This window comes from Ursus arctos, unplaced genomic scaffold, assembly GCF_023065955.2.
Source record: "Ursus arctos isolate Adak ecotype North America unplaced genomic scaffold, UrsArc2.0 scaffold_6, whole genome shotgun sequence".
Taxonomy (NCBI): Eukaryota; Metazoa; Chordata; class Mammalia; order Carnivora; family Ursidae; genus Ursus; species Ursus arctos.
Genome location: NW_026623078.1, coordinates 72,164,588 through 72,173,607, shown reverse-complemented (window position 1 = coordinate 72,173,607; position 9,020 = coordinate 72,164,588). Strand labels below are relative to the sequence as shown.

The 9,020-nt window shown below is 52.0% G+C and overlaps 1 long non-coding RNA gene across 1 annotated transcript; it reads right to left on the bottom strand.

Annotated features, from left to right (window-relative positions):
• Window positions 1–1,520: 1,520 nt before the first annotated feature.
• Window positions 1,521–8,411, bottom strand: LOC130542901 (uncharacterized). The gene is made up of 2 exons (XR_008957777.1): window positions 7,989–8,411; window positions 1,521–1,704 (listed from the first exon to the last, which is right to left on the bottom strand). It is a non-coding gene; the product is annotated as an uncharacterized LOC130542901 (long non-coding RNA).
• Window positions 8,412–9,020: the final 609 nt, after the last annotated feature.

The following is a 9,020-nucleotide window of genomic DNA, read 5'->3' as shown; positions in this document are numbered from 1 at the left end:
GCATCAGAGGGAGAAGACCAAGGAACCCCTAGCCAGACTGACCCAAGTGCAAACCACGGGGCTGCAGCATGGGGCAAGTCGCTTAACTTCTCCGAGCCTGACTTTCCTCCTCTGCAGGCGAGGGGCTTGTGGTTAAGAGCTTGAGCCCTGGAGTCAGAGCGCCTGATTTTTCGTCCCGGCTGCCCTGCTTACAACCTGTGTGACCTTGGACAAGTCTCTGTGTTCACACCTCTCTGAATGCAGTTTACTTGTCTGTCAAATGAGCATTTAAAAACCCACCTACGGCTTCCTGTCAGAGTTCTCTTTGCTAATAATGCAAGTAAAGCTCTTAGCACAGGCCTGCGTGATGGTAAGCAGTCAGTCGATATTAGCCATTAGTACCACCTGCAGAATGGAGAACAAAAGACCTTTTGGTGATTAAAGGAGAGAGCATGTTCCTGGGGTGTGTATGTCTGTGTGTGTCTCTGTGTGTCTGCGAGTGTGTGTCTGTGTGAGTTTCTGTGTGTGTCTGTGTAAGGAAGCATGGGGGATTTCTCCACAGATTGAATTGGAACCCTCTAGAAAGCAGGAGAAGGGGCCCCAGGCTGGCCCTGTGCCTGCTTTGGGATGTTTCCCTCTGAAACAACCACCTGGCCTTCACCTGTGTGCTCTATCGACTCTTCCCTATGAGTCAAGTGCTATGTCCTTACAGCCACTCCTCATTCCAGCAACGATTCCCTGGGGAGAACTACCTCAAGCTGGAAACCTTCCTGGCCAGAGTAGTGAAAGGGCAAAATGTAAATACACACGGGCCTCAGAGTTTCATAACTGCCGTGAGTCACCCCTCTTCACAGAAGACATGGCAAAGGGACAAGAGCTCCAAGGTCTTATCAGTGAGGCTGGGCCCAAGTGCCTTCCAGGCATTCCTCATCTGGGTCCTTCCCATGCTCTCTCTCAGTGGAAGCATGTCCCCTCGATGTCCCACTGATGCCATGTCAGGCTAGGGAGGGGAAGCAGAACATGACCAGGTCAAATATTGTTTCTGTCTTCTTAATTCTCGGCTGTTCCCGATCCTTTCCTGGTGGCCTCAGAGGCCCGGCAATGTCCTGTGTATTCATTAGAAGTTCTCTTTTTTTTTTTCTTCAGTTTTATTTAAATTCCAGTTAGTTAACATACAGTGTAATATTAGTTTCAGGTGTACAATATAACGATTTAACAGTTTCATATATCACCCTCGTTAGAAAATCTTTAGTTCGAAAAGAACTAGAATTATCGTATTATGATAAATAGGGGTTGATTTTCTCACATAAAAAGAAATTCAAAACGGCCCAAAACTGTTGTGATTTTGGCAGCACAGTGAAGTCAAAGCCAATCATATCATGATTCTGTTTGTTTTCCCTTGAGGTTGCAAAATGGCTGCTACAGCTCCAGATAATCATATCTATGCTCAAGGCAGAAGAGGAGAGAAGGGCATAAAATAGTGGCATTATTAACATCTATTCCTGTATCAGTCAGTCATAAAATACCACTGCAAAACTTAGTGCCTCAAAAGAACAATTATTTATTAGTTCATGACTCAGGGTTGGAGTTTGGGCTGGGTTCAGGTGGCAGTTCTTCTACTGGTCTTGTGGGCTTCCTCGTGTGACAGCAGTCAGGTGATGGCTCAGGAGGGGCTCTGTTGTCCAAGACAGCCTCGCTCACATGTCTGCTACATGATGCTGGCTACTGGGGATACAATGGCAGACCAGAGGTCAGAGTAATGTCACTGCTGGAAGGGGACCGCTAGCCAAGGAATGTGGGTGGCCTCTACAAGTTGGAATTGTCAAGGAATGGACACTTCCCTAAAACTTCCAGAAAGAAAGAATCCTGGGGACACCTTGATTTTACCTGGGGACACCTTCCTTCCAGGAAGGACCATTTTGGATCTCTGACCTCCAGAACCGTAAGATAGTACATTTGTGTTAAGTCGCTGCCTTTGTGGAATCGAGTTACGGCAGCAAGAGCCAACTATCTCCCTCTGATGCTCTCTCATTCTCGAAGGTCTCACTGCCTGATTTTGTAAAGATATATTGGAACACGGCCACCCATTCCTTTCCGTATGATCTATGTCTGCTTTCGTCCGATGGCAACACTACTAGTAGTTGTGCTGGACGCTGTATGACCCATGAAGCCTGAAATATTTACTCTCTGGCCCTTTACAAAGAACGTTTGCCAGCCCCTGCTTGAGGAAGCTAGCCGGGGCCTCCTTGCATGGTGGGTTTGGGCTAGCAAGAGAACAAGAGTTTGCTTCAAAGTTCTTGCAAGTCCAAAGGCTTGGAAGGCCCACAATGTCACCCCTCTCCATTTTGGTCAAACAAAGCAAGTCCCAAGGCTGGTCACAGAGGTCAGGAATAAATTCCACCTCTTAATGGAGGAGCAGCAGGGTCACATTGCAAAGGAGTGTGTTTCCGGGAGATCTCATGGTGGCTGTCTTTGCGGTCCGTCTCAGAGCCCCTTTTTATCAGGGGATCAAAGCCTCCCCAGAGACTCCTCACCAGACATCCCTTCAATCTCAGCGGCCAGAACGGGGCTGCACGGGGGACTGGGGAAGCAGCGACAGGGCTTTATCATGACTGGTTAGGCCAAGAGCAATCCACCGCTTGGCAGCCATGCTCCATTAGCCAGGAAGGGGAGTAGAGGCTGAGGAGGCTGTTAGCAAAGGTGGTCCTCCCTGGGCTGTCTGGGTGGTCCTGGATGTGCCAAATTCACTCATTCCACAAATACACAGCCAGATATCAAGAACTGCTCTGTGCGCGTTTCTGAACAGGGTTGGTGCACGGGAAGGTGGTGTAATCCCCATCCTCACAGGGGCCACAAGGCCCCGGAGAAACTCTCCTCCATGGCCAAGGAAGGTCTGCACAAGGATTTTCACTGCAACCCTATTTTTAGAAGTGAGTAAGGGGAAGCACACTCCAACAGAAGAGGGTAAAGAAACTCGTTATATGATGGGCACATTTATAGTAATTAAAATACATGAACCAAACCCTCATACATCAATCTGAGTAATTCACGAATGCATCTGAAGTGAGAAAAGCAAGGTGCAAAGTAGCGTGTGCTGCATAATATCATTGATGTGAATTGCGAAACATAAAACAATGGTATAAATTGCTTTTGGGGGCGCCTGGGTGGCACAGTGGTTAAGCGTCTGCCTTCGACTCAGGGCATGATCCCGGTGTTACGGGATCGAGCCCCACATCAGGCTCCTCCGCTATGAGCCTGCTTCTTCCTCTCCCACTCCCCCTGCTTGTGTTCCCTCTCTCGCTGGCTGTCTCTATCTCTGTCAAATAAATAAATAAAATCTTTAAAAAAAAATTGCTTTTGAAAAAATAGCAGGTGGTCAAAAGACATAAATATGGGAGGGGAGGAGGAGGAGATGGGAATACAGCTGAAGTGCTAATATTTTACCCTTTAAAAAAACTAGAGAGAGGGCACCTGGGTGGCTCAGTCGGTTGAGCATCTGCCTTCGGCTCGGGTTGTGGTCCTGGGGTCCTGGGATCAAGTCCTGTGTAGTGCTCCCTGCTTGGTGGTGTTTCTCCCTCACCCTCTGCCCCTCCCCCTGGCTCTTTCGCTCTCGCTCTCAAATAGATAGGTAAGATCTTAAAAAGAAAAAAAAAAGAGCGATTAGAAAGATACATTGCAATGGTTGTAAATGGGTTATATTATTCCCTGTGTGTGAATATAAGCATGTGCGTGTGTCTGTGTATGTGTGTGTACATGAAATATTTCATAATATAAAAATTTTTTAAACCTACCAACTAGTTGAGGAGCTGTGACTATCAAACATGAAAGAATTAGGGAACGAGTCAAGGGCTGTCTGTAGGGCAAGCCTGCCCTGTGTCATTCTCAGTGCTCCCCACCCTGGGCCAGAGGCTAGTCATTCAGTGGAAGTCCTTGTGTCAAGTTTTTGGGGAGGCCCTGGCACATGGAAACTTAAGTGAAAGGCGAAAACTCAATTGTCCCAGGAGTGCAGAAAAAGGGGTTCCCTGGGGGCCTAGGCTGGAGAAAGGGCTGTGGCCTGAGGCTGGCAGGACCAGCAGTGTCCCCTCACACAGCTTCTTCTCCTCCCTGAGGAGACTACTTGCTCTGAGTCATGACAGCTGAGGATGCTGGCCAGTACAGAAGCTTGGAATCACCAGGCCTGGGGCGGGGCCCTGAATTCTGCCAGTCCTAAGCGGTGCAACAATACAACTCTTGCGTTACCTCCCTAGAGCCTCAGTTTTCTCATCAGTAAAATGGGTATCAAAACCCTTGGCCTGCCTCCCTCACGGGGTTGCTGAGGGAAGTGGAAAACATCGAGGGTATAGAAGCCCCACAGGCCTGGGAGGAATGTGTGGGCCCCAGTCTGTGTAAACTGAGGGTTTCCACTGATTTGTCTGCAGGGGTTTCTCTCGGCTTCCACGGGGGCCTTTGGTAATCCAGTCTTCACAAGGCAGCATGAGCTTGCTTTATTTACAACATACCAGCACTATCCTCTGCGCTTCGAGAAAAGTCCACGGCGGGGTGGGTACCCAGGAGCGGAGCTGAGGAGATGGTTCTCATCCAGCCCACCCACCCATGGATTCATTCCACAGACATTTCATGCGGGGCACCAGGAGGTAGGCCTGGAGGACAGTGATGCCAACAAAGTCAGCCTGTAAGGAGCACTCAGCGTCGGAGGGTGAGGGGGGCAGCTAGGAGCCCAGGAGTTCTGAGACCATCCGCCACCTTTTCACCTCTATGTTGTGAAAGACAGAGTTTCCAAATTCAGATGATGCAATTTGCCACTTTTTCCAGAGGCTTCTTTGGGGGAGGAAAAGACACCTAACGACAATCTTGGAGGCCAGGTAGGATTTTCCTGCTTTGGGAGGGAATTAGAGGGAGAGGGGACAGCTTGGATAAGGCCCCAGAAGCAGGATAGCTTATAACCTAGCAGTATTTCAAAGGGACGAGGCCACTGAATATGAGCTTTTGTGTTTGTCTTTGAGAGCTGAATTTTGCCGTCAGGATTAGAGTGGGGAGGGCCAGAGGTCAGCCCAAGTTCCTCCATGCAAATTCTTCATTCTAAGCCTCAGTTTCCTCATCTATAAAATGGGCTTGTCCCATTTGCAGAGTTGTCCAAGTAAGAAATGGGAAATGGACGTAGGTTTTCAATAAACACTTTTTTCCCCCCAGTAGGCTTCATGCCCATCAGCGAGCCCCATGCGGGGCTTAAACTCACCACGCTGAGATCAAAACCTGAGCTGAGATCAAGAGTCAGATGCTTAACCAACTGAGCCACCCAGGTGTCCCTCAATGAATACTTTTAGTTGAACTGCTCAAAAATGTCTTTTGCCCACCTTCTTGTTGACTTCTCCTTCCTTCTCAGACCCTGAGCCTACTGTAAGGAGCCAACTAAATCTTCCCCCCAAAATGCACCCTCTGAGGTGAGATTTAGCTGTCGTTGCCCCAGGGAGAGTGTCCCCTGAACAACAGGTGACATTGAGGGGCCAGGGTGGGTGGGTGCCTCAGAGGGAACTGGGGGAGATCGTGAACAGCCTGGGGAGATTGGTGGAGGGGTTGCCACCGCACCGTGTCTTTGGGGGCTGGGCAGGAATCTCCCTCCACAAGGCCTCTTTCCCCTTTGCCTCTGACCAGCCCACGGAGTCCATCTGGTGGTTTCACGTGCCCCAGGCAGGCGCCATCCCTGACAAGGGCAGTGCCCTGGAGGCCTGAGTCACCTGCCTCCAAGCAGCCATTGCTACCAATGTGTCCCCTGATTTTGCAGAGGGGACATTGAGAACCTTCCCAGAGTGCCCCGGGACCATCTGAAGACCTCCCACAGCTGCAGAGCAGGGCTCTCCGTGTCCTCCCACTGCCCGTGAGCCCCCGAGATGTGGCCGGCTGCTGGCAGGCACGAGGGCCCCCAGACCTCACAATGCCCTGCAAGGTGGGCTCACTGCTCCCTCCCTCCTGAACCAGCTCAGCGTGACTCAACTAAGTGGCCAAGGTCACACAGCTGCTAAGGGACAGAGTTAGGGCTTGCCCTGTGCTATCAGTACCCATCTGACTACAGAGCCCTTCTGGTCCCCGGGGCCCTATTGCCTCTCTTCCCCTAGACAGGCAGGATGTGGGATCTGAACGCGCTTCCCGGAAGGGGCGGCTGGGAGGCCCAGGGTGACTCAGAGCCGGCCCTTTGCCATGTCCTCTCAGGAAACACTAGGTTGATTGTGGTCCATTGTCGCTCTCCCTGCACATGAGTAAATGTGAGTAGCTGGAGAACAGAAAGGAGGCCGTTCCTGGGTAGGGGGCACCAATGTGGGGGGGGAGCATTCTGGGGAGCATGAGGGGCCCCTTTCCGGAGCCGTGGGGGGGGGGCTGAGCCCCATCTCCTCTGGGGCAGAAAGGAGGCAGGAGGGGCAGAGCCAGGAGGGCCTCTGCGTACCACTCGGGGGTGCCAAGTATGTACGAGCAGACACGGCGCTGGTGCGGGAGGGGGGCACTGGCGTGGGAGGGGGGCACTGGCGTGAAGATGACGCTGGACCCCGAGGACCCTGGCTTCTGTGGGCAGAGGAGAGGGGACTTGGGAAGCCGAGGAGGCTGCAGGCAGGGTTGTGAAACAGGTGCGTTGGCGACCCTAGGTGCGTGGGACAAACGAGTGCCGGAGGGGATAGACGATGGGGCTGCATTTGGGGCCTGGATTTGCAGCCGCTCTGCCGGACTGCTCCCACAGGCAGGACTCATGTGCATGGTCTCGGGGCTGCAACAAGGGAGCCTGGGCTCCAGCCCAGGTGTTACCACGTGCTGGCGCTGGTGGTGGGAGCCGGGGGACCTTGAGCCAGCCAGTGCACGCTCTGTAGGTGCAGAAAATAGACCTCGAGGGCAGCATGCTTGGCTGGACCTCAATGGCCAATGGCTCAGAGTAAAGCCTGAGGGGAGTAGGAGATGGCTCCATGGGTGGCCAAACGCTACTTCTTAGAATATTTATCAAACATGTAAAATCTTGATCAAGGGTAATAAAATTCAAACCCCTCCAAGGCTGCTTGGCCCTGCCCCTGCCTACTGGAACTTCATCTCCTCATCATGTTCCAGCCACCCCTTTTTCTTTATATAAAAGTGGCAGACGCTTTCTGTCCCAGGGCCTTTGCACATGCTAAATCCTCCTCTAGAAGCCTCTTCCTCGCCACTCATCCCATTTCTTCTCCCCACCAACTCCCACCCATTGTTCAGGTTTTAGCTGAAATACCCCTTCCCCAGAGATACCTTCTCTGAACCCCGAACTAAATTAGCTGGGTCACTCTGTTACTCCTGCTCCCAGCATGCAATGGTGCCTCCTTTATTTCACTGACCATCACAGGGAAATATTTGTGCAATTATTTGTTCAATGCCTGCCCCTACCCCCACCCTACTAGATCTCAGGAGCCAGCAGGCCAGCAACCGTATCTATTTCACTTACCAGTTTGTACCTCAGCCATCCTTTGTTGATAGGAAAAGGGAGAGGGAGGGAGGGAGGGAGGGAGGGAGGGAGGGAGGAAGGGTAGCAGGCTAAGTGAAATGGTGGGTAGACAGAAGGAAAGAAAGAAGGAAAAAAGAGGGAGAAAGGGAGGAAGGAAGGAAAGGTGAGAGGAAAGCAGGCAGGCTAAATGGAATGGCGGGTGGTTGAAAAGAAGGAGAGAAGGAGGGAGGGAAGAGGGCGAGCTCCCTGCCCAGCAGCAGCAGAACGGGGCCGCCCTCTGGGGGAATGGCCTAGGCCCCCCACAAAGCCCCTACCCCGTCTGCTGTCCTCCCTCCCCTCAGGGAGCAGGCGTGGCTGGGCGCACCAGGCAGTTCCTCGGGTGGGAAGGACACGTAGAGAAAGGCAGGTCCACCTCCCCCAGAGACCCATGTAGAGCCCCTGGCCTATGTAGCCCCTTCCAGGCAGCTTGAACTCCTCCCTACAGCAGTTCGGGGTGCTGGGCAAGACCCTTCACTTCTCAGAGCCTCCCCTGGCTCTTCTGTAAAGTGAGATTACGCACCAAACTTCCACTGATGCTGGGCGCTAGGAGATGGACTGAGATGGTGGCCCAGAGGCCCTGGCATCTTACTGGGCCCAGCAGAAGTGTTCAGCAACAGCGAGCTTCTCCCAGGTCCTGTGGCTTCACCGTCTTCTGGCTCCTTCTCAGTCTTGCCCGTAGTCACCACCTCCCGCAGACCAGTGTGTGCACTCAGGCAGAGCCAAGAGGGAGACAAGAAGGGAAGGAAAGAACGTGGGTAGGGAGCATCCAAGAGCTCGGAGGTTCGAGTCCTGCCTATGTTAGAATCATGACTCATCCATTCTCTGGCTGTGTGACTGTAGCAAGCGATTTACCCACTCTGTGTCTCAGTTTTCCCATCTATAAAATGAAGATGACAGAAGAGCTCATCTCATGGGCTTGTAATGAGGATTGAATGAGTTGATATTTATAAAGGTCTTAAAACAGTGCTTGGCACATAATGAGCCGTGTTTATAAAATAATTAACATCATAATAGCTATCATTTATTGCCTTCGCCTCCTGCCCGGCTCTGGAGAGCATTTTCCTGCATTATTTCTGTCTCCCAAGAAGTCTCGGACTCCAGGACCCATCACAGAGGTAAAGTGACTTGCTCAAGGTCACTGCTGGCTAGAGCCTGGGTTCCCGATGCAAACAGTCAGTTGAATTCTTTTTTATTTCAAGCTACAGCCAAGGGTATCCTAACACAGCCTTGCTCCATCCCTCCGTCTCAGTCGTCACTGTGCACGAGCCCGAAGAGATACCAGGAACAAAGTCACTTGGGCGATCAAGGTGGAGGTTAGCTGTATGCTCTGTGTCAGGATTTTGTATTTCCGCAGAAGAGCCGATGCTTTGACTCAAGGAGTGCTGCCTTCTTTCCTCTTTGCAGCTGGCTCCCTTAGCGTTAATGCCCTGCGAACCTAGGGAGTCCCTGGCCCCCATTCCTTGTTCCCTTGTTGGGTGGGTAAAGGTTTGGGGAGGGGGGCTTTGGCTGGAGAGCCTGGAAGTCCTGAGCCCCCTCCCTGCGCTGGCCCCAA